Below are 26,449 nucleotides of genomic sequence, written 5' to 3' on the forward strand. Positions count from 1 at the left end.
TTACATTTGGTAGTGTATATATGTCCGTGCCACTCTCTTACTTCGTCCCAGCTTAACCTTCCCCCTGCCCATGTCCTCAAGTCCATTCTTTACATCTGCGTCTTTATTCCTGTCCTACCCCTAGGTTCTTCAGAACCTTTTTTTTTTTTGATTCCATATATGTGTGTTAGCACACAGTATTTTTCTCCTTCCGACTTACTTCACTCTATGATAGACTGTAGGTCCATCCACCTCACTGCAAATAAATCAATTTTGTTTCTTTTTATAGCTGAGTAATATTCCATTGCATATATGTGCCACATCTTCTTTATCCATTCATCTGTCGATGGACACTTAGGTTGCTTCCATGTCCTGGCTATTTTAAATAGTGCTGAAATGAACATTGTGGTACATGACTCTTTTTGAATTATGGTTTTCTCAGGGTATATGCCCAGTAGTGGGATTGCTGGGTCGTATGATAGTTCTATTTTTAGTTTTTTAAGGAACTTTCATACTGTTCTCCATAGTGGCGGTATCAATTTACATTCCTACCAACAGTGCAAGAGGGTTCCCTTTTCTCCACACCCTCTCCAGCATTTATTGTTTGTAGATCTTTTTTTTTTTTTTTTTTTACGGTACACGGGCCTCTCACTGTTGTGGCCTCTCCCGTTGCGGAGCACAGGCTCCGGACGCGCAGGCTCAACGGCCATGGCTCACAGGCCCAGCCACTCTGTAGCATGTGGGATCTTCCCGGACCGAGGCACGAACCCGTGTCCCCTGCAACAGCAGGCGGACTCTCAACCACTGTGCCACCAGGGAAGCCCCTGTTTGTAGACTTTTTTTGTTTGTTTGTTTGTTTGTAGACTTTTTGATGATGGCCATTCTGACTGGTGTGAGGTGATACCTCATTGTAGTTTTGATTTGCATTTCTCTGATGATTAGAGACCTTGAACGTCCTTTCATGTGTTTGTTGGCAATCTGTGTACCTTCTTTGGAGAAATGTCTATTTAGTTCTTATGCCCATTTTTGGATTGGGTTGTTTGTTTTTTTGTTATTGAGCTGCATGAGCTGCTTGTAAATTTTGGAGATTAATCCTTTGTCAGTTGCTTCGTTTGCAAATATTTTCTCCCATTCTGAGGGTTATTTTTTCATCCTGCTTTTGGTTTCCTTTGCTATGCAAAACTTTTAAGTTTCATAAGGTCCCACTTGTTTGTTTTTGTTTTTATTTCCATTTCTCTAGGAGGTGGGTTTAAAAGGATCTTACTGTGATTTATGTCATACAGTGTTCTGCCTATGTTTTCCTCTAAGAGTTTATACTGTCTGGCCTTACATTTACATCTTTAATCCATTTTGAGTTTATTTTTGTATATGGTGTTAGGGAGTGTTCTAATTTCATTCTTTTACATGTAGCTGTCCAGTTTTCCCAGCACCACTTATTGAAGAGACTGTCTTTTCTCCATTGTGTATTCTTGCCTCCTTTATCAAAGATAAGGTGACCATATGTGCATGGGTTTACCTCTGGGCTTTCTATCCTGTTCCATTGATCTATATTTCTGTTTTTGTGCCAGTGCCATACTGTCTTGATTACTGTAGCTTTACAGTATAGTCTGAAGTCAGGAAGCCTGATTCCTCCAGTTCTGTTTTTCTTTTTCAAGATTGCTTTGGCTATTCAGGGTCTTCTGTGTTTCCATACAAATTGTAAAATTTTTTGTTCTACTTCTGTGAAAAATGCCATTGGTAGTTTGATAGGGATTGCACTGAATCTGTAGATTGCTTTGGGTAGTATAGTCATTTTCACAATGTTGATTCTTCCAATCCAAGAACATGATATATCTCTCTGTCTGTCTGTATCATCTTTAATTTCTTTCATCAGTGTCTTATAGTTTTCTGCATACAGGTCTTTTGTCTCCTTAGGTAGGTGTATTCCTAGGTATTTTATTCTTTTTGTTGCAGTGGTTAATGGGAGCATTTTCTTAATTTCTCTTTCAGATTTTTCATCATTAGTATATAGAAATGCCAGAGATTTCTGTGCATTAATTTTGTATCCTGCTGCTTTACCAAATTCATTGATTATCTCTAGTAGTTTTCTGGTAGCATCTTTAGAATTCTCTATGTATAGTATCATGTCCTCTGCAAACAGTCACAGTTTTACCTCTTCTTTTCTGATTTTGATTCCTTTTATTTCTTTTTCTTCTCTGATTACTGTGGCTAAAACTTCCAAAATTATGTTGAATAATAGTGGTGAGAGTGGGCAACCTTGTCTTGTTCCTGATCTTAGTGGAAATGGTTGAAGTTTTTCAACATTGAGAACGATCTTGGCTGTGGGTTTGTTATATATGGCCTTTATTATGTTAAGGTAAGTTCCCTCTTTGCCCACTTCCTGGGGAGTTTTTATCATAAATGGGTGTTGAATTTTGTCAAAAGCTTTTTTTGCATCTATTGATAATATCATATGGTTTTTCTCCTTCAGTTTGTTAATATGGCTTATCACATTGATTGATTTGCATATATTGAAAAATTCTTGCATTTCTGGGATAAACCCCACTTGATCATGGTGTATGATCTTTTTTATTGTGCTGTTGGATTCTGTTTGCTAGTCTTTGTTGAGGATTTTTGAATCTATGTTCATCAGGGATATTGGCCTGTAGCTTCCATTTTTTGTGACTTCTTTGTCTGCTTTTGGTTTCAGGGTGATGGTGGCCTTGTAGAATGAGTTTGGGAGTGTTCCTCCCTCTGCTATATTTTGGAGGAGTTTGAGAAGGGTAGGTGTTAGCTCTTCTCTAAATGTTTGATAGAATTCACCTGTGAAGCCATCGGGTCTTGGGCTTTTGTTTGTTGGAAGATTTTTAATCACAGTTTCAATTTCAGTGCTTGTGATTGATATGTTTATATTTTCTGTTTCTTCCTGGTTGAGTCTCAGTCGGTTGTGCTTTTCAAAGAATTGTCCATTTCTTCCAGGTTGTTCATTTTATTGGCATATAGCTGCTTATAGTAATCTCTCATGATCCTTTATAGTTCTGCCATGTCAGTTTTTACTTATCCTTTTACATTTCTGATTCTATTGATTAGAGTCTTCTCTTTTTTTTTTCTTGATGAATCTGGCTAATGGGTTATCAATTTTATTTATCTTCTAAAAGAACCAGCTTTTAGTTTTATTGATCTTTGCTATTGTTTCCATCATTTCTTTTTCATTTCTTTCTGATCTGATCTTCATGATTTCTTCCCTTCTGCTAACTTTGGGGTTTTTTGTTCTTCTTTCTCTAATTGCTGTAGGTGTAAGGTTAGGTTGTGTTTTTGAGATTTTTCTTGTTTCTTGAGGTAGGATTGTATTGCTATAAACTTCCCTCTTAGAACCGCTTTTGCTGCATCCATAGGTTTTGGGTTGTTGTGTTTTCATTATTTGTCCCTAGGTATTTTTTGATTTCCTTTTTGATTTCTTCAGTGATCTCTTGGTTATTTATTGGTATAATGTTTAGCCTCCATGTGTTTCTATTTTTAACAGATTTTTTCCTGTAATTGATATCTAGTCTCATAGTGTTGTGGTCTGAAATGATACTTGATACTATTTCAGTTTTCTTAAAATTACCAGGGCTTGATTTGTTACCCAAGATATGATCTATCCTGGAGAATGTTCCATGAGCACTTGAGAAAAATGTGTATTCTGTTGTTTTTGGATGGAATGTCTTATAAATATCAATGAAGTCCATCTAGTTTAATGTATCATTTGAAGCTTGTGTTTCCTTATTTATTTTCATTTTGGATGATCTATCCATTGGTGAAAGTGGGGTGTTAAAGTCCCCTACTATGAATGTGTTACTGTCAATTTCCCCTTTTATGGCTGTTAGTATTTGCCTTATATATTGAGGTACTCCTATGTTGGGTGCATAAATATTTACAATTGTTATATCTTCTTCTTGGATTGATCCCTTGATCATTATGTAGTGTCAATCTCTGTCTCTTGTAATAGTCTTTATTTTAAAGTCTATTTTTTCTGATATGAGAATTGCTACTCCAGCTTTCTTTTGATTTCCATTTGCATGGAATATCTTTTTCCATCCTCTCACTTTCAGTCTGTATGTGTCCCTAGGTCTGAAGTGGGTCTCTTTTAGATAGCATATATACTCATCTTGTTTTTATATCCATTCAGCCAGTCTATGTCTTTTGGTTGGTGCATTTAATCCGTTTACATTTAAGATAATTCTTGATATTTATGTTCCTATTCCCATTTTCTTAATTGTTTTGGGTTTGTTATTGTAGGTCTTTTCCTTCTCTTGGGTTTCCTGCCTAGAGAAGTTCCTTTAGCATTTGTTGTAAAGCTGGCTTCGTGGTGCGGAATTCTCTAATAAATGTTTACAGTGTAGTAGTTCATACCTATATCATTAATGTATGAAAATACCATTTTCTTCACAACCATACCAGAAATAGTTGTTCAAGTTCTCTTCAGGCTTGCCAGTCCAATGGTCATGAAGTGGCATCTCAATGAAGCCTGTGTACCAATTTTCTTTTCATGTATACAAGGCTACTAGAAATGCCACCACTGGAGTCTCATTTTTCAAAGTTTAAGAAGGACCCCTGGCTACCCAAACTCTGGCTTGTGGTATGTAACAAGGCAACAAAAGGGACCAGTTTCCTTTAGTATATACCTCTAACTTCAGCAGTCATCTCCAAGTGGCATATTAGTTGTTGTATATTGTGGGTTGGCATAACAATTTGCAGCAGAAAAAAAAGAAAACCAAGCAGTATGACACCAGGAACAATGGCCTGGAGACCTGAATTTTGCTACAGAATTTAGGCTTCCTGATGGGCATGAAGTAGCTTACTGTCAGAATTTTCCTTATATTCTATAGTGGGTTGGTTAAGTTCCCTGTCACTTATGAATGAATCAGGGGTCTGGGATGGGGCACTTAAAGGAGTGAAGAATGGAAGATCCATTCTTCATAGGACACTTCTGTTAATACTCATACCCAGATTAACAGGCTGACTTCTCTGTCATGAGAGAAAAAAAAACCCACTCTATTCTCTCTGAAAAAGAGGGTAGGATGATGGTAGGAGATTTAGGAAGAGATCTTGGATAGGAATGGGAAAGCTCTAAGTTCAATACAGCAAGGCAGAGATAGCCCCTTTCACGGTGCTTGAGCAGGAGACAGTGGCAAAAGAACCCAAGGGACCAGCCAGTATATCTTGGCCAAGGTAATGGAGATTGGTATTTGAAGACTTTAAAGAACTCCAAAATGGAGAAGTAAGTGGAAGATCCTACAGCGCATCCTCTTAAGAGTTGAACTTGCCAAGAGATTTATGTTACTGAGTCCAAGCTCATATTTCTCGCTGCATGACAGGCCAATAAATCAAGAGACAAGTTACTGAGGCAAGGAATAGCAACTTTATTTGAAAGCCAGCAGACCGAGAAGATGGTGGACTAGTGTCCCAAAGAACCATCTTCTCCAAGTTAGAATTCAGGCTCCTTTTATACTAAAAGGGGAGGGGATATGGTTGGTTGTTGCAAACTTCTTGGTGTGCAAATCCTGTTGGAGCTGTCCATGTAGGTCAGGTCATGATGTTCCTGTAAACCTCCAACAAGACAAATATTATTCTCTGTTCTGCACCTTTTTATCTCTATGTGAATGGAAAAGTGTTATACCTTTAAAAATCAGAGCCTTGAAAATAGGCTATCCTGCATATGTCAGGCTATAGGCAACATTCTCAACTTGCAGCAAAAGTAATAGAATATAAAGGTTAAAGTAAAAGAAACAGATCCAATATGTAGAGTCAGATTCGTTCTTCCCTGTTACACTTATTGCTGGTATTGGGGCACAGAAGAACACCTCAGCCAATCTTTAACCATTAACCTACCTTTGTAAGAGCTCCATGAAATCCATTAAAGGGACTATAGCAGGATGTGATTTTTTTCCTAACACTCACCCTTTCCAACATACACATACATAGCATGGAAGAAAGAAGCCAGGGAGGCAAAGGGTCTCTTGTAGTTGAGGAAGAGATTGAAATCTTTAAATATTTTAACTCACAGGAGAACTGCTGAGAATGGTCCATCTTGATTGTCTAAAAAGTCTGGTTACTTCCTTAAGTTCCAGGGACTCTTGAACCTGCTTTACCACTCTCACTTGGTTATATTCATAATGAAATCAACTAGATTCATTCAACTGACAACCTCTACAGGAGGCTAAGAAATGGGGCTTTTGGAATAGAGGAGTAAAGAGGAGAGAGAAAGAGAATTCCTCTTTGGGAAGCGTTTGTTTCTTTAGATGCTAGAGAAGATGGTAGTCATATGAGAGCTTCAGAGTCTAGTGTGAGGGACTTGGACTGGTTGAGGGCCTGAATTTTTGTTGAACAGCCTAAGGGATCCCATTCCAGAACCTCTATCCCCACGTGGTTTTTGGTGCTGGAACCTGAATTAGAGAACTGTTTTGAAAACTCTACTGAACTTGTTGTCAATACATGATGAACTAACAGCAAAGTTGTTTTATAATGGATATACTCTTCCTTTCCCCATTAAGCGTATGGATCTGGGGCTTTATTTGTATGATAAATACTACTGAGTATTTTCTAAGAACTGGGAACTTTTCCAGATGCCTCACATACTTTATCTCATGTAATTATCACTAGGTATTAACCTCAGTTTATATATAGTAAACTAAACCTCTGAGAGAGTAAGCAACTAAACTACGGTCACACACATTGTGAGTGACAAAATAGAGTTTCATTTGCAGTTCAGCCAGACTCCCAGCTCCATGTTCTTGCCACACTCTTGCTTCTAAACCATGTGCAAATGCAGCAGCTCCTGGCGCTCACTGAGGGAAACCCCTGCAACTTCAAATAGTGGCTACAAGGCCCTTGGCATCCCAGCACAGTGCCCAAGTGCACCGATTCGTAGCAGAACTCCGCAACAGTGCTGTCTTTGTTCAGCACATTGAGTTTCCGAGCACAATATTAGCGTCTCAGGAAATCCTTCCCAACAAGTTATTTCCAGCCGGCAACCAGTGATTTATTCCAAATGTCTGAATGAGCTGAAGAGAGTTTCCTCTGGTCTGACGTTTCTTGTCCTGGCAGACCGAAGTCTGCACTGCTTCTTACTTTTTAACAAAATTTGTCTCTGCCACAGAGGCTTACAAATCTTTCTCACCTTGTGCTGTTTACCTGGAAACAGCAAAACAATGAATTTAAATAGGAAACATATCCTATCACTACTCTCCTCCATAACTTTTATTTATTTTTCCTGACACAGTGATTTTATCTTCATTTGTGTCCCTCATTATGGATGTTTCTTTTATTTCACATGCAGTATTTAGCATTGGCAGCATCAACCCTACTGTTTGAAAAGCTCTTGGAACTTGAAGCAGAGCCACAGTCAGAGTTGACCTTGGCAGTTGTGTTTTTCAGACAGCAGACCTCTCCAGTTTCCCTAAAGTGTCTAGGGCACTAGATGAGACCATGTCCTGGACAATACAAAGACCTCTCAATAGATGTGAGGCATGCTCAAAGACAGTCTAAACACCAAATTTTAAAACTGAAGCAAGTGAAATATCTAAAGTGGTTCCCCAAAAACCAATCATTGCCTCACAGTTTCTGAGATTTGCCAAGTAAAGCAGCTAGTGCTTGTCTTGAATAGGATATGCCTAGGTAATTTTCTGGTGCTTTTGAGACAGAACGATGCAGTTATTTCATTAGGATAATTTCTAGGGTTTTATTAGGATGCTGTAGAATGGGAGTTATGAACAAGTATTATCGAATAAAGTAATTTGCTAATACTTTGGGTTCTCTCGAACCAAATTTCTTTTTAATCTGTGCGTACCTGTTTCTGATTTACGCATTTTTGCCCTTTCAACCCTGACAGCACAGAGAAGTCTAACTGAGTCTTTTCAAAAGGTCTTTTAAAGGGGTTACAGGTCACCCATAGGATCCTGTAGGGTCCAGTAGGAGCTTCTGATGGATGCCACTGCTAAGGGCTCCCTCGATCACTCCAACCTCCTGTGCTTCTCTTCCTCCCAAACCTTTCCAGGTGCCCTCTGAGGATTTTTTCCACAATAAACAAATTCTACTACACTTCTCCCACTTTCTGGAACTCTTTGTCCCATTTTTGCTTTAACTAAAACCTGGTTCTCCCCGGGGACCGTTCCTCTTGCATCTTTTTCAAGTCACTGCTGCTCCTTCTCATATCACCTATATCGGCACTCGGCGGTAAAGCTCACACCTTTTCCCTCCTCAGTGTCACTTCTGAACTCCCATTCTTCCACTTCCCTGAAAAGCATTCCTGCGCTCTGATGCTCATTACCTTCCTCTGCATGATTGTTTCTGACTGTCTGGTCACTCCCTGTTGGCTGCTGTACATTTTGTCATCTGGCTCACAGAACTCCTCTCTACCCCAAATCATGTCACTGCACTGACTTCAGAGTTTATAGAGATTGCCATCCAACACGATATTCTTGACCTCCTCCATGCCCAAGCCTTAAACTGTCTTTCCACCTCAGCCCTTGTCCACAATGTAGACGCTGTATCCTTCTGAATTCCATAACAAGAACTGCTTTGCCAATGATCATAGCTGCCATGGATTAGGCACTTAGCATGTGCCAGGACACAAAGCTATCACCTTTAGATTTATTGTTTCATTTGATTCTGAACTCAACTCTGTGAGGTAGATACCATAATGACCCCCATTTTACTGAGAGGGAAACTGAGGCTCCCAATGTTTAAGTAAATTGTTCAAAGTCATACAGTAAGTAAATGGTAGAACTTGGATTAAAAATAAAGATGTCTGCCCGCAGTTCAAGCTTTCAACTCCTACAGTATAAACATTCTGCTTTCTGACCCTCTCTTCTGCCACCCTTGTTCAGTGCTGTCACTCCTGGCCCTTAATCTCATGGTGGAGTCTAAGAGCTCCCTGGCCTGCCTGCTTCTCTCCGACAGGTTAGCTTCTCTCTTTTTCCTCTTCTTTCCTATTAGGTCTAGATTCTGTGGACTGCTTGCTAAGTTCTCTCACGTTCTTTCCTGTTGTTCTCCCTTAATATATCTAACCCTAGAGAGTATCTAACCCACTCCACGTATAGGTTGCCAAGCACTTAGGAGAACATACACTCAAACTGTGGAAGATGCAAGTCTTACTCGCCTAACTTAGTGTGTAGTAGAAGTGACTATTCTGCCACAACAAATAAGCTTCTACTTTAAATTCCCAGTCTACTGGGTGACAGAAATTATATCTTAGTCAACTTAGTTATCCCCCCTCTTGTCCTGAAGTTGTATCTAATTTTCAAGGGGTTTACACATGCTAAAATAAAAGTCAGTGGGATGGGGGAGGGAGAAGAGAACCTTTTCGTTGAATTATCAGAAACCTACACTGTGATCCACTGAGATGTCTTCATTCAGGTTGGCTTTTGGCAGAAGGGGGTGACACCAGCTTCATCCTGCCTCACTGCTTGCTCCAAAGCATCTGCAGGCCTGACACCTCTGGGGAATTTATCCTTCTTAGGCTGTGGCAGCAGGGAACCTAGCAAAACCAAGCATGATGTGGGTAGAGAAACAGTGAATAGGTGATATGCCTGTGCACACAAGTGTTAAGCAGTCTTATAGCATCCTTCCCGCTGTGCTGGCAACAGTGTCCCCTGTGCCACTTCTCTAGAACTTTTGATCTTAGTGCACTTTAGATACCTCCAGTTACCATCTTTTTAATTTGACTTATATCAGTCCCTCAGGGAGTTGATGGTGGTGCTGGGCCTTTTTAAAAATGGTTTTCTTTGTCTTTAATTCCCTAATCCTCATTTGTTCACCTGTATAGAGTGTCTTCATCCTTTGACATAAGCTTAGAGCTCAATTTCCAGACCTCCTGAAACAGGATCAGTGCCATCTTATGTGCTTCCCTCAGCTCTTATCATGCTGCCTTATTAACACTTGTTCATTTGTTCACATCCTCCTTCTGACTGTGAGATCCCGAGGATGAGGCATCATGTAGGTCTTAATTATCATTAAGTCCTTTCAGAGAGTAGCAGACAGAAACCCAGTAATTTATTTCCTTCTTTTCAGTTATGCAAAATGTAAGAGAAGAATGGTCTTAATTTTTACATAAGCTTCCATATATTTAACGCAAAACTTGTCTCCTGTCTCTGATGGTTGTATTAAGTTGAAACATGTTTTTCAGAAATTTGGCATGTAAATTTCTTTCATAGAACTTATATACTTAATATTCTTAAAACAGCAATGAGGAGAGAGAACTTCAAGATGGTGGAGAAGTAAGACATGGAGATCACCTTCCTCCCCACAAATACATCAGAAATACATCTACATGTGTAACAACTCCTATACAACACCTACTGAACGCCGGCAGAGGATCTCAGACTCCCCAAAAGGCAAGAAATTCCCCACGTACCTGAGTAGGGCAAAAGAAAAAAGAAAAAACAGAGACAAAAGAATAGGGATGGGACCTACCCCTCTGGGAGGGAGCTGTGAAGGAGGAAAGGTTTCCACACACTAGGAAGCCACTTCACAGGCAGAGACTGCGGGTGGCAGAGGGGGGAAAGCTTCAGAGCCACGGAGGAGAGTGCAGCAACAGGGGTGCGGAGGGCAAAGTGGAGAGATTCCTGCATGGAGGATCGGTGCCTACCAACCCTCACCAGCCTGAGAGGCTTCTCTGCTCACCCGCCGGGGTGGGTGGGGCTGGGAGCTGAGGCTCGGGCTCCGGAGATCAGACCCCAAGGAAAGGACTGGGGTTGGCTGCGTGAACACAGCCTGAAGTGGGTGAGTGCACCACAGCTAGCTGGGATGGAGTCCAGGAAAAGGTCTGGACCTGCCGAAGAGGCAAGAGACCATTGTTTCGGGGAGCACGAGGAGAGGGGATTAAGAGCTCCGCTTAAAGGAGCTCCAGAGACGGGCACGAGCCATGGCTATCAGCGCAGACCCCAGAGACGGGCATGAGACGCTAAGGCTGCTGCTGCAGCAACAAAGAAGCCGGTGTGCAAGCACAGGTCACAGTCCACACCTCCCTTCCCAGGAGCCTGTGCAGCCCGCCACTGCCAGGGTCCTGGGATCCGGGACAACTTCCCCGAGGAAACACACAGCACACCTCAGGCTGGTACAATGTCACACCGGCCTCCACCACCGCAGGCTGTCCCGGAATTCCGTACCCCTCCCTCCACCCAGCCTGAGTGAGCCAGAGCCCCCTAATCAGCTGCTACTTTAACCTCGTCCTGTCTGAGCGAAGAACAGACGCCCTCAGGCAACCTACACACAGAGGCGGGGCCAAATCCAAAGCTGAACCCCAGGAGCTGTGCGAACAAAGAAGAGAAAGGGAAATCTCTCCCATCAGCCTCAGGAGCAGCGGATTAAATCTCCACAGTCAACTTGATGTACCCTGCATCTGTGGAATACATGAATAGACAATGAATAATCCCAATATTGAGGCCGTGGACCTTGTTAGCTATGATATATGTATTTTTTTACATTTTCTCTTTTTGTGAATGTGTATGTGTATGCTTCTTTGTATGATTTTGTCTGTATATCTTCACTTTGACCATTTGTCCTAGGGTTCTGTCTGTCCACTTTTTTTGTTTGTTTTTTTAGTATAGTTTTTAGTGCTTGTTATCATTGGTGGATTTGTTTTTTGGTTTGTTGCTCTCTTTCTTTTTTTATTACTTTTTAATTAATGAAAAATCTTTAATAATTATTTTTTTATTTTAATAACTTTATTTTATTTTATTTATTTATTTTTCTTCCTTTTCTTCTGAGCTGTGTGGCTGACAGGGTGCTCCAAGCGGGTGTCAGACCTCTGCCTCTGAGGTGGGAGAGCCAAGTTCAGGACATTGGTCCACCAGAGACCTCCCGGCCTCCATGTAATATAAAATGGTGAAAGCTCTCCCAAAGATCTCCATCTCAATGCTAAGACCGAGCTCCACTCAATGACCGATAAAACACAGTGCTGGACACCCTATGCCAAACAACTAGCAAGACAGGAACACAACCCCACCCATTAACAGAGAGGCTGCCTAAAATCATAATAAGGCCATTGACACCCCAAAACAAACCACTGGATGTGGTCATGCCCACCAGATAGACAATATCTAGCCTCATCCACCAGAACACAGGCACTAGTCCCCTCTACCCAGAAGCCTACACAACCCACTGAACCAACCTTACCCACTGGGGACAGACACCAAAAACAACGGAAACTACAAACCTGCAGCCTGTGAAAGAAGACCCCAAACACAGTAAGATAAGCAAAATGAGAACACAGAGAAACACACAGCAGATGAAAGAGCAAGGTAAAAACCCACCAGACCAAACAAATGAAGAGGAAATAGGCAGTCTACCTGCAAAAGAATTCAGAATAATGATAGTAAAGATGATCCAAAATCTTGGAAAGAGAATGGAGAAAATACAAAAAACTTTTAACAAGGACCTAGAAGAACTAAAGAGCAAACACACAATGATGAACAACACAATAAAAATTAAAAAAAATTAGAAATTAAAAATTAAAAATTCTCTAGAAAGAATCAATAGCAGAATAACTGAGGCAGAAGAACAGATAAGTGACCTGGAAGATAAGATAGTGGAAATAACTACTGCAGAGCAGAATAAAAAAAAAAAGGATGAAAAGAATTGAAGACCATCTCAGAGACCTCTGGGACAACATTAAACGCACAAACATTCAAATTATACTGGTCCCAGGAGAAGAAGAAAAAAAGAAAGGGACTGAGAAAACATTTGAAGAGATTATAGTGGAAAACTTCTCTAATATGGGAACGGAAATAGTTAATTCCATGAAACATAGAGAGTCCCATATAGAATAAATCCAAGGAGAAACATGCCAAGACACATATTAATCAAATTATCAAAAATTAAATACAAAGAAAAAAATATTAAAAGCAGAAAGGGAAAAACGACAAATAACATACAAAGGAGCCCCTGCTTATCATAACTAGAGAAAGCCCGTTCATAGCTACAAAGACCCAAAACAGAGAAAAATAAATAAAATAAATAAATTTATTTAAAAAAAGAAACATACAAAGGAATCCCTGTAAGGTTAACAGCTAATCTTTCAACAGAAACTCAGCAAGCCAGAAGGGAGTGGCAGGACATATTTAAAGTGATGAAAGGAGTAAACCTAAAACCAAGATTACCCTATCCAACTAGGATCTCATTCAGATTCGACAGAGATATTAAAACCTTTACAGACAAGCAAAAGCTAAGAGAATTCAGCACCACCAAACCAGCTTTACACAAAATGCTAAAGGAACTTCTCTAGGCAGGAAACACAAGAGAAGGAATAGGTCTACAATAACGAACCCAAAACAATTAAGAAAATGGTAACAGGAAAATACATATCAATAATTACCTTAAATGTAAATGGATTAAATGCCAAACAAAAGGAATAGACTGGCTTATTCAATACATAAACAAGACCCATATATATGCTATCTACAAGAGACCCACTTCAGACCTAGGGACACATACAGACTGAAAGTGAGGGGATTGAAAAAGATATTCCATGCAAATGGAAATCAAAAGAAAGCTGGAGTAGCAATTCTCATATCAGACAAAATAGACTTTAAAATAAAGACTATTACAAGAGACAGAGATTGACACTACATAATGATCAAGGGATCAATCCAAGAAGAAGATATAACAATTGTAAACATTTATGCACCCAACATAGGAGCACCTCAATACATAAGGCAAATGCTGACAGTCATAAAAGGGGAAATCGACAGTAACACAATCATAGTAGGGGACCTTACCACCCCACTTTCACCAATGGACAGATCATCCAAAATGAAAATAAATAAGGAATCACAGGCTTTAAATGATACATTAAACAAGATGGACTTCATTGATATTTATAGGACATTCCATCCAAAAACAACAGAATACACATTTTTCTCAAGTGCTCATGGAACATTCTCCAGGATAGACCATATCATCGGTCACAAATCAAGCCTTGGTAAGTTTAAGAAAATTGAAATTGTTTCAAGTATATTTTAAGACCACAACACTATGAGACTACATATCAATTACAGGAAAATATCTGTGAAAAATACAAACACGTGGAGGCTAAATAATGCACTACTTACTAACCAAGAGTTCACTGAAGAAATCAAAAAGGAAATCAAAAAATACCTAGAAACAAATGACAATGAAAACATGATGACCCAAAACCTATGGGATGCAGCAAAATCAGTTCTAAGAGGGAAGTTTATAGCAATACAATCCTACCTCAGGAAACAAGAAACATCTCAGATAAACAACCTAACCTTACACCTAAAGCAATTAGAGAAAGAAGAACAAAAATCCCCCAAAGTTAGCAGAAGGAAAGAAAGTATAAAGGTCACATCAGAAATAAATGAAAAAGAAATAAAGGAAACGATAGCAAAGATCAATAAAACTAAAAGCTGGTTCTTTGAGAAGATAAACAAAATTGATAACCCATTAGCCAGAATAAAAAGGAGAAAAAAAGGGAGAAGATTTAAATCAATAGAATTAGAAATGAAAAAGGAGAAGTAAAAACTAACACTACAGAAATACAAAGGATCATGAGAGATTACCACAAGCAGCTATATGCCAATAAAATGGACAACCTGGAAAGAAATGAACAAATTCTTAGAAAAGCACAACCTTCCAAAACTGAGCCAGGAAGAAATAGAAAATATAAACAGACAATCACAAGCACTGAAATTGAGATGGTGATTCATAATCTTCCAACAAACAGAAGCCCAGGATGAGATGGCTTCACAGGCGAATTCTATCAAACATTTAGAGAACAGGTAACACCTATGCTTCTCAAACCCTTCCAAAATATAGCAGAGAGAGGAACACTCCCAAACTCCTTCTACAAGACCAACATCACCCTGATACCAAAAGTAGACAAAGATGTCACAAAGAAAGAAATCTACAGGCCAATATCACTGATGAACATAGTTACAAAAATCTTCAACAAAATACTAGCAAACAGAATCCAACAGCACATTAAAAGGATCATACACCATCATAAAGTGGGGTTTATCCCAGGAATGCAAGGATTCTTCAATATACACAAATCAATCAGTGTGATACATCATATTAACAAACTGAAGGAGAAAAACCATATGATCATCTCAATAGATGAAGAAAATCTTTCGACAAAATTCAACACCATTTATGATAAAAGCCCTGCAGAAAGTAGACATAGAGGGAACTTACCTCAACATAATGAAGGCCATATATGACAAACCCACAGCCAACATCGTTCTCAATGGTTAAATACTGAAACCATTTCTGCTAAGATCAGGAACAGCACAAGGTTGCCCACTCTCACCACTATTATTCAACATAGTTTTGGAAGTTTTAGCCACAGCTATCAGAGAAGAAAAAGAAATAAAAGGAATCAAAATCAGAAAGGAGGAAGTAAAGCTGTCACTGTTTGCAGATGACATGATACTGTACATAGAGAATCCTAAAGATGCTACTAGAAAACTACTAGAGCTAATCAGTGAATTTGGTAAAGTAGTAGGATACAAAATTAATGCACAGAAATCTCTTGCATTCCTATACACTAGTGATGAAAAATCTGAAAGAGAAGCTAAGGAAACACTCCCATTTACCATTGCAACAAAAAGAAGAAAATACTTGGAAATAAACCTACCTAAGGAGACAAAAGACCTGTATGCAGAAAACTATAAGATACTGATGAAAGAAGTTAAAGATGATACAAACAGATGGAGAGATATACCATGTTCTTGGATTGGAAGGATCAACAATGTGATAATGACTATACTACCCAAAGCAATCTACAGATTCAGTGCAATCCCTATCCAACTACCAATGGCATTTTTCACAGAACTAGAACAGAAAATTTCACAATTTGTATGGAAACACAAAAGACCACGAATAGCCAAAGCAATCTTGAGGAAGAAAAACAGAGCTGGAGGAATCAGACTCCCTGACTTCAGACTATACTACAAAGCTACAGTAATCAAGACCGTATGGTGCTGGCACAAAAACAGAAATATAGATCAATGGAACAGGATAGAAAGCCCAGAGATAAACCCATACACATATGGTCACCTTATCTTTGATAAAGGAGCCAAGAATATACAATAGAGCAAAGACAACCTCTTCAATAAGTGGTGCTGGGAAAACTGGACAGCTACATGTAAAAGAATGAAATTAGAACACTCCCTAACACCATATACAAAAATAAACTCAAAATGGATTAAAGATGTAAATGTAAGGCCAGACAGTATAAACTCTTAGAGGAAAACATAGGCAGAACACTGTATGATATAAATCACAGCAAGATCTTTTTTGACCAACCTCCTAGAGAAATGGAAATAACAAAAATAAACAAATGGGACCTAATGAAACAAAAGCTTTTGCACAGCAAAGTAAACTACAAACAAGATGAAAAGACAACCCTCAGAATGGGAGAAAATATTTGCAAACGAAGCAACTGACAAAGGATTAATCTCCAAAATTTGCAAGCAGCTCATGCAGCTCAATATCAAAAAAACAAATAACCAAATCCAAATGGTAAGAAGAACTAAATAGAGATTTCTCCAAAGAAAATACACAGATTGCCAAGAGACACATGAAAGGATGCTCAACATCACTAATCATTAGAGAAATGCAAATCGAAGCTACAGTGAGGTATCACCTCACACCAGTCAGAATGGCCATCATCAAAAAATCTACAAACAATAAATGCTGAAGAGGGTGTGGAGAAAAGGGAACCCTCTTGCACTGTTGGTGGGAATGTAAATTGATACAGCCACTATGGAGAACAGTATGGTGGTTCCTTAAAAAACTAAAAATAGAACTACCATACTACCCAGCAATCCCACTACTGGGCATATACACTGAGAAAACCATAATTCAAAAAGAGTCATGTACCACAATGTTCATTGCAGCTCTATTTACAATAGCCAGGACATGGAAGCAACCTAAGTGTCCATCAACAGATGAATGAATAAAGAAGATGTGGCACATATATGCAATGGAATATTACTCAGCCATAAAAAGAAACAAAATTGATTTATTTTTAGTGAGGTGGTTGGACCTAGAGTCTGTCATACAGAGTAAAGTAAGTCAGAAATAGAAAAACAAATACCGTATGCTAACACACATATATGGAATCTAAAAAAAAAAAATGGTTCTGAAGAACCTAGGGGCAGGACAGGAATAAAGATGCAGATGTAGAGAATGGCCTTGAGGACATGGACCAGGGGAAGGGTAAGCTGGGATAAGTGAGAGTGGCATCGACTTATATATACTACCAAATGTAAAATAGAAAAGTAGTGGGAAGCAGCCGTATAGCACAGGGAGATCAGCTCAGTGCTTTGTGACCACGTAGAAGGGTGGGATAGGGAGGGTGGGAGGGAGACGCACGTGGGAGGAGATATGGGGATATATGTATATTTATAGCTGATTCACTTTGTTATACAGCAGAAAACTAACACACCATTGTAAAGCAATTATACTCCAATAAAGATGTTAAAAAAAAGATTTGAAACAAGTAAGGCAAAATATTAAGATTTAATAAAGCTGGTGTTTGCGGAAAAAATAAATAAAAAACAGCCGTGAGATACACCTCAGAATAGCTAAAAATAAGCAGGTTGACACTAAGTATTGTCAAGAATTGGTGAGGATGTGGAAGCACTGTGACTTGCATACATTGCTTTTGGTCATATATATCAACAATTTCAGAAAACTGTTTGACTCAGCTACTGAAATTGAGTCTTTGCATACCCATTAATTAGTAGTTCTCATATGTGCCAAAAGACGTGGATGGTAATGTTCATAGGAACATTATTTGTAATGTCCCCAAATTGGAAACAATGTAATTGTACATCCACAGTAGAATAGATAAATAAAATGTAGTATATTCATACAGTGGAATACTATATTGCAATAAGAATGAATGGACAGTAACTATACAGGTAAATATGGCTGAATCTTATAGCTGTTTTCATTTATGTAAAGTTCACTAACAGCCAAAACTAAGTTATGGTATCAAAAGTTAAAAGAGTGGTAACCTTAGAGGAGTAGTGATTGGGAAGGGGCATGAAAGGTGAAGTCTGGGGTGCTAGGATGTTCTGTTTCTTGACTTGGATGGCAGTTTATTGTGCATTCACTTTGTGATAGTTTATATTTTGTGATTTGTGGACATTTCTATATGTGTGTTATACTTCAGTAAAAATGTTTTTAAAAATCCAAGCTGATGATTACATATTGGCGTGGCAGAGATATGACTATACACAAGTTAGAAGAGGTCGCCTTTACCATGTTCTTTACATAAGCATACAAGTTTTACCAGTGTAAGGCCATTGCTCTCCTTTAGGAGCTCCACAAGGGCTCCATTCAGTACTATAATTGCAATGGAACCAGGAGACCATTACTCTAACGTAGGGTTTCTTAGCCTTTTTTTATTCCTTGGCCAATTTGGTTTGACCTATAAACTACTTCTCATAAAAATGTTCTTAAATGCACAAAATAAGAATCATACACCTAACATTATAAAGGAAACCCATTATAGAATAATTAGCAAAATATTAAAAATGAATATTCATTAACACATTAAATAACAAGACAGCACATTTAGAATGCAGACAAGTTAAAGTCTTTCAAAAGACATATCATATCAGAGTGAAGGCTGTTTATACAGTCCTATGCCACATTACAAACAGATATGTGTTTTTACAGGGAGTTAAGAAATCTCATTTGAACTATCCAGTCAGACAAGGTGGATGACCTATCTTCAACTATGTATTGATGAGTGAACAGTCGTAGATATGGAATACCAGAGATCAGTGTGGACACCTGGGTCACTATATGAGAACTTGCTACCACTTGGTGATGGCAAGACTGACTACTCAGTGCCATGTAGTTGTCCAGGCCCACAGTATGAGCAGCTGTAGGTAGAAAGATCACAATCACATATGATCTAGCAGCAGGTCTAATAGCCACTGTAATTCTAAATAGTAGTGGAAAAAAACAAATTTGAAGATATGTAACAACTGTAAATATCTTTTGTTTCTATTGGTCTATAAAGTCACAGGTACTAATGACACTTTGATGCTTTGTTGTCTGTGTTCCTAATGAAAGTAATGCTGCATTTTCAGTAGTTCCAGGTGCTTGGTGACACATTTAGAGATTTCTAGGACCCCAGGGTTTTATAGAGTGTGAGCCCTGGTGGCAGGTTCGGGGCTCAGTCTTTGCTGGATGCTGCTTGTAACAACTTTGGTGTACAGTATCAGCAATACATGGTATATACGGCGGTGGGGTGGGAGGACAAAAGTGATGGTACATTTTAGTTAGAGGTTAGAGAAGTAAAATTAAGACTGAGGTAAAGAAGTAATTCTTTTCTTATCCAAGTTATGAGTTCCCTGAATTGTATCTTGGGTGAAGAACTGCTGTTCTAAGGCAAAGGTGTGAATTCCTGTGTTGACTTTCCTTGAAGAGAGAGGTTGTAGGAAAGAGGTAATACAAAAAGTTCTCAATAAACACAAGTGACACTTTAGGCTTTTTTGTAGACAAAGTAAGGAGCTTAGGTCAAGAGTAAAGGGAAAGGGCTTCCCTGGTGGCGCAGTGGTTGAGAGTCCACCTGCTGATGCAGGGGACACGGGTTCGTGCCCCTGTCTGGGAAGATCCCACATGCCGCGGAGCGGCTGGACCCATGAGCCATGGCTGCTGAGCCTGCGCATCCAGGGCCTGAGCTCCGCAACGGGAGAGGCCACAGCAGTGAGAGGCCCGCGTACCGCAAAAAAAAAAAAAAAAAAAAAGAATAAAGGGAAAACAAATATTTCAAATGCTCAGAGGCCTTAGGAGAGCTAAACCTCTGAATAAGAAGTCACTGACCCTGTTGCTTTATTGTTTATGCTAGAACATCTCTGTGGGTCAGGACACTCAGAAGCATAAACTAATAGAAACATTTAATTTTTTTCTCAGATGAGGCCTCTTCACATAAATGTAGACTACAGAATAAGGTGATTTCAAAACTTCTGCTGATCCTTCAAGTCTCAGCTCAGCCTCCATGTCAGCCTCCTCAAGGAGCCCCCCTGTGCGCAGAGTGCCTCGAACTTCCCTATATGTAGCCCTCACCACCTTGATGATGTTTGGTTGAGGATTCATTCTTTCATTTCACTGTATTCTAAGCTCCATGCAGACAAAGACAAATATCTGTCTTATTCATTGCTTTATCCCTAGCAAATGACACAGTGTCTGGTATATGGCAGGCACTCACCAAATACTTGTAGAACAAACAAGTAAACAAATAAGTTACCAAATGATTTCTGGAACCATCTCTCTCCTGTTTGTTAATCAGGGTGAAGAGAATCATGGGGAAAGGAATGAACCACAGTCCCTTGTTTAGAGCACAGTGGGAGTTCCAATTCATGCACAACACTGACAATGCAGAATGACTACTGCATAATAAGGGCTTTCCAAAAATTAGAAGTTGGAAAATCAACACATCAAGAAGATACAACAACTTCACTGATGGAAGCACCACAAAATTCAAAGTAAAAATGCCTCTTCCTTTATTTGGACAAGACTCTTAAATCCTGTTGTGTTTTTCCTCAATTTTATCTAAGCGATAATAATTTTTATTATCCTGCATAAGTTAGGTAACTAAGTTAATAAAATGCAGAACCGCATTTTGATGAAAGTAGCTATTTTCAAAGGGTTACTGAGAATTACATTGCTGAATGAATTAAATTCACTGCAGAGGGAGATCAGCTGTGGCTAATCTAGGTCTTTTTTCCTCACATTATTCCTTGATTTATTTGTCCCAAGTCCACCAGACAAAATCAGCTTTCCTCTCCAGTGACTGTGATCCATGTTTTAATGCAAAATGATTTCTTTGTATTCCAAACGAGTAGCTCATGTAAGGAATAGGATAATTTTCTTTTTCACCCAGTTTGGCTCTGCTGGTATTAACCAGCAGACAAGGTTTATGGCCTTAATATATAAGACCAGGTTGTTGCATGTTGTAAAATATGTATTTTTATAACACTACATGAATTAGGGCAAGGAAGAATGACTCTTGGCACTATTCTCACCCTTAATTTTATCTTATAACTTTGTTTTTGATACTCCTTTTAGATGCACTGGACCTATGCCCTCAATCCGTAAAGAAGAGCAGATTCACTGCTATGTACTTGCAGTACATGTTTACTATCATGGGCCAAGAGTAAAGTCAAAAGATAACTGACCTTGCCATCCACCTACTGCCACAAAGAATTCCATAGAATGAATTAAACAAACAAATATTTCCTGTGCCGGGTATTCTTCAAAGTATGAAATGCCAATAATGAATAACTCTGCCTTGCAAGGAAACTAGTTTTCTGATCAGAAAAATACATTTTATATATGGTGTGCAAGGCCAGAATTCATGGAGATGAGAAATATGTACCAAAGGGGAACAATTAATGTTTGACCCCGTCTGGGGCGTTGTGACTGGTGGCACCCCACATGAAAACATTTCTTGGTTCATTACCCACGAGGCAGGTTTCTGAGAACTCCTTTGAACACTTGGTTGATCAAATGCTAAAGCAGGGCCAAAGCTTTTCCCAAAAGAAAATCTTGGTCATGCATGCAATTACTCCAGGGTTGTACCTCCATATAGACATTCTTCTGTGGGAGAACACCAGCTAATTGTTGCTGGTTTTTTTTTAACTTAGCAAAACCATGTGTACCCTACTACCTGCTCTGTTGGCCTCCAAAATACATAGATTTCCTCTCAAGTAGCAATAAGCAACTCCATTACACTCATCACATCATTGAAACATATATCCAGTGTCACATAACCTGCTCTTCATCTGGCTGAAATGGATTCCTTTTGGGGAAGGGATTAGAAGGGGAGATACCATTCATCTCCTTTTGGTGCTATTGGTCCTAGACTAGGCTCACTTTAGACATGGGACAGCTATATATCAGGACATTATCCACTTAGCTGTTTATAGAATTATTTTCACTACCTTGTACATTCATATATTGCTCAAGTTTTTATTCAGGATTGTTTTAAGAATTGTTTGCTTTTTTTAGCTAACTCCTAGGAGACTCAGAATTAAACCTAAGGTACAATTATAGCAATTATATTGAACCTTCCCTCTAACACATTTGAATATATTTTTCATTGGTTTTCATTTTTCAATTTCTATTTTGTTACCCAGGTATATATCAAAAATAATTTTTGTCAAATTATGTTAGAAATTAGGTCTATTGTACTCCCAACTGACAATCCCCATGACTGAAGGGACATATATTTATTTAATGCATGGAAGAGAGCCTGGGCATTGTGAGTACTAACTGGATAAATATAGATTGCATGGACAAGGTCTATAATCAATACACAAAGATGTGGGCTCACAGAGGCTTGCTTTCCAAGGTGGTATAAATGAATTAGAAACCCAAGAAGAGGAAATAGAAAATTAGAATGCTGAGAGAACTAAGAATATGTTCATAACCAGTAACGTGCATCACACACTTGCTTAACTTACTAGAATTACGGAATAGTTAAACTGAAGACAGCTTTTACTAAGAAGGAATTTTAGCCAGTTTTGAATGGTGAAGGACAGGATGACAGATTGCATGTGTAGATGTGTGTGCGTAGTTGTGTACATTCTCACGCATATGCGTGTTTTTGAAGGATTAGAGAGGGTGTTTAGAGAAAAAAAGGTAAAATACAACATTTTTATGATACCTATTAAGAATGAAGGATAACAAAAATTCATTCCCCTTCCACAAAAGAATTTAACTCCCAGTCAAATTTGTGTTTTTCCCTTCTGAAAACCTGATAAAGATAAAATGTCAACTGCGTTATTAGGAAACATTGCTTGTGGGAAAAAATGACCTTTGATTGGTAAATTGCACCTGGACTGGAAGAATTATAAAGATCTGATAGGGAACCATAACTCTGGGCCTCCCTGGATGTGATGACCCTTACAGTTAGACATGTCCCTTGTGGGGACCTATGGAACTCTTCTAGAAATCCAGGATCACATGGGGCAGGAGGCTTTTAAACCAGTGTGGTTCATTCCCTTGCACCTGAACTATTACCTCGGGTGACCCAGATGACCTTAACCCTCCCCTCAGCTTCCCTAAACTTTTGACAGAGTTCTTCCTGATGATAGGCCCCAGACCTCCCTTTTCTTAGAGCATTAACCTTAGAAAACTCGCAGTTGTAAATTCTTTCTCTGCCCCTTTGAAATGTACATCTTCCACAACAGAGAAATGTCTTTCTCAAGGACCTAGGAGCCCTCCCTTTGAAATGTAATCATCAAGAAAGATAGGTCCCCTGTCCCCTCTCTCTTTGGCAGGTCAGGAGCCTAACTTCAATAAGCAACAAGGGACAGTTAACAAACAGAGATGGCCTAATCCCATTGAGTAACCTCCCAGCTAAGATCATCCAGTATTGTCCCTTTAACTCACGCCAGCGTTTGAAAATCTTCTCACCTTTTGTTTCAGGAGAGTTGCATTCAACCTCTCTCCCCTACTACAGTAGTCTTGAATACAGTCTTGCTTGCTGTTTTTCACAAGTGACCAGTACAATTTTTCTTTTACAGAGGTGAGCTGAGGGAGCTGGGTGGCTGTGTGGACTGCTTCAAGGACTCCTCTAAAGAAGAGGCTCGATGCTGCTCTTACCTGCTAGTAAGTGGGGCTCTGTCCTATCTCTTACAGAGTCAGCTGAGGCCAAGAAGACCTGTGATAGTCTTGTGAGTCTGAATGTTTAGTTGAACGTAAGATGACTCCCCCAATGGTTGTTGCTCTTATGATGACTCTATTTTACTATCTTGCTACTGTTTTTATTTTGCCTTTTGATGGCTTTTGCTTTCAACCAAAAAGGCAAGTAAAACCAGAAAGTGAAATATTGAGTCCTTACTAACGTGCTGCATAGTTTGCAGCAACCCAGTCTTTTTTGTCATTACATGATTGTGAATTAACCATTTTCTGGCTTTTGAGAAAACCCTCCTGGAACTTGCCCTTATAGTGCTTGCTTGTATTGGGACTTTTGAAGATCAACTCAGGCATTTTAGTTAGTTAGCTGCAAGCAAAATAGCAGCTTATCCAAATGTAAAGGCAATAACTACTATACTGTCATCAAAGAACATGATGTATAAGAAACTGGGTAGAGGTTAAAAACAAAACAAAAACCTACAGTGATTCTGGGATCAGTGAGGTTTGTTTTTGCATTTGGGGAGTTACGGTGATGGGAGTAAAACTGATTCCCTGGCAGCTAGTAAAGAGGCTACTCTGGACAATCTGCTCTTGAGCAGGCTTGGTGGGGTCATCTCATAAAAAAATCAAAAAGCCAATTTCAGTTGTTTATGGATTCTTTGAAAAACTTTGAAGATGTAAGGTGTCTCTTTGTATTGTCTACCAACGTGCTTCCGTTGCTACCTTTCCCTTAGTTGTTAACCCAGGTCTGTACCATTTCCTCATCAGAATTTCTCGGCACATTCAGACAGCCTCAGCTTGGTCAGGATGATGGTAAACGTTCCTTCCTGAGGGCTGAATGTAGTTTTCAAAACAATTATATAGATTCAGTTGATCAAGCCAGAAACACTGTTCAAAGATCTATAGGTAGAACAGGGGAAAACCAAAGAAGGAAAAGAGGAACTTTTTGACTCATTTTAATCCTTTTAATGATTCTGTAACTGTAGGTCATATACTTGAAGGGAAGTGTGTTTAGGACTTGGGGAAATTATTTCAAATATATTCTAACTCTAAAGTTTAAGTACATTCAGGCAGATAATGGGTTGCTGCAAAATTTTATACACACTTTATCTAAAGAGCTGTCAAGAATTTATAAATGAATACCGCATTGTCTGAAGTTCTTAGAGAATACAGACAGCTTCCTTGGACTAATGCTAGCTGTCAGCTGTTAATGCATAATAATTATCTCTTCACTGATAATTCTTCCAAGAACTTGTTTTCTGTATCTTCTTATTGTAATTCTCTTTCTCCTCCACCTCCTCATACTTTTAACCTTTCCTTTTTTGATTTTTATTGTGTAGTCTATGCAAAGATGGATTCTCTGGAATATGATCATAGGATTTGTAGAGATGTGGATGCCACATTTAAATCTAGAAGACTGGCATTAGCTTAAATGAGAAAAATAAGAAAAAAAAAGCTCTGGAACTATTCCAGACATCTTTACATGTCACAGATGAAGGATTATGTAATATTGTAGGAGAAATTTCGAGTTAAGCTATGAGGACATGGGACCCTCGCAGAAATTCAGTTAAATTCGGCAACATTGCTAAGCTCAGTGCAGGCATTGTGCTCGGTGCCATCAGAGGTAAGGAAGACCCTGTGTGTCCTTATGGAATTTATGATCAGACTGAGTTCCTTACTACTCAGGAGTCCTCTCCTTGAGAGCAGAGGTAACTTCTGGGGAATTTTAACCCCCTAGGACCTGGTACAGGGCCAGTCAATGCCCAGGAAATAGTTATTGAAATGAAGCATGCAAAGTTGCCTTATGGGAATAAAAATGTGCATTACCTAATGCAGTGGGTTATTCATAAGAAAAATGTCATATTAATTAATCAAGAAATCTTCCTTTGTAGTACCAGAAGTGCTTTAAAAGTATATCTCAACTCTTTCCCTTTGAGTTAACGGAAGCATCATCTTGATCTGACAGATGAGACGAGAGAACTAAAATAAAAATAACCACTTACTGAGCTATTGAGTTCTTACATTGCACTTAGTATTCTTCAGGGTGCTTTGCGTGTTTTACCTGACTTTATTCTTACATCATTCTATGAAGATACAATGAAGCAACTGAAGCCCCCACAGGTGAATAATTTTTGCAGTTACATAGCTAGTAAGGGAAGAAACTAGGATTGCAGCTCTGTTTCATTTAATTCCAAAGCCCACGTTCCTTCCATTGGTTTTCAGTCTTTCTGAAACACAAGAAAATTAGGCAGGCACTAGGTACATGCCTCTAATAAGCCAGAAACTTTGACAAGTACTCTTATTCGAAGGTTAATGTATTCAAGACTTACTGCGAATTGCTCACTGATAAAAGATAAGGTAAACTTTGATTTTCCTAAGTGAGCGATCCAAAGCTGATATTTAAGACAGCTGTTCCTCTCATTTCCAAATTCCATTTGCAGTATACGTTTTGGCAAAATATATGTGAACTTTGACTGAGACTTCCAAATATAGGAAGGTTTGTACGCCAACAAAGATTTGTATGCCAACAAAGAATGGAGGAATAAAAAGAGAATGGAAATTAATGTTTTAGGTGTTTACTGTGTGCAGGGTATTAATAGTAACCACAAGACTTAATCTCCAAAAGCCATTTTCTGACCTTGAGGCCAATTTTTTTCCCACTCTACTACACCAGTCCCATAGAAGTTACTAACAGATCTGACAGTTGTTGAGTTGTGCTAGCTCTGCCAGAATCTAGCCGCAAATTTTGGGGCAAATCTCTCGAAGCCCCAGTCTGCTCATCTATAAAATGGGGATAATGGTAATGATTAGCTCATAGGGCTTA

The sequence above is a fragment of the Lagenorhynchus albirostris genome, chromosome 3 (genome assembly GCF_949774975.1).
Source record: "Lagenorhynchus albirostris chromosome 3, mLagAlb1.1, whole genome shotgun sequence".
NCBI classification, from domain to species: domain Eukaryota; kingdom Metazoa; phylum Chordata; class Mammalia; order Artiodactyla; family Delphinidae; genus Lagenorhynchus; species Lagenorhynchus albirostris.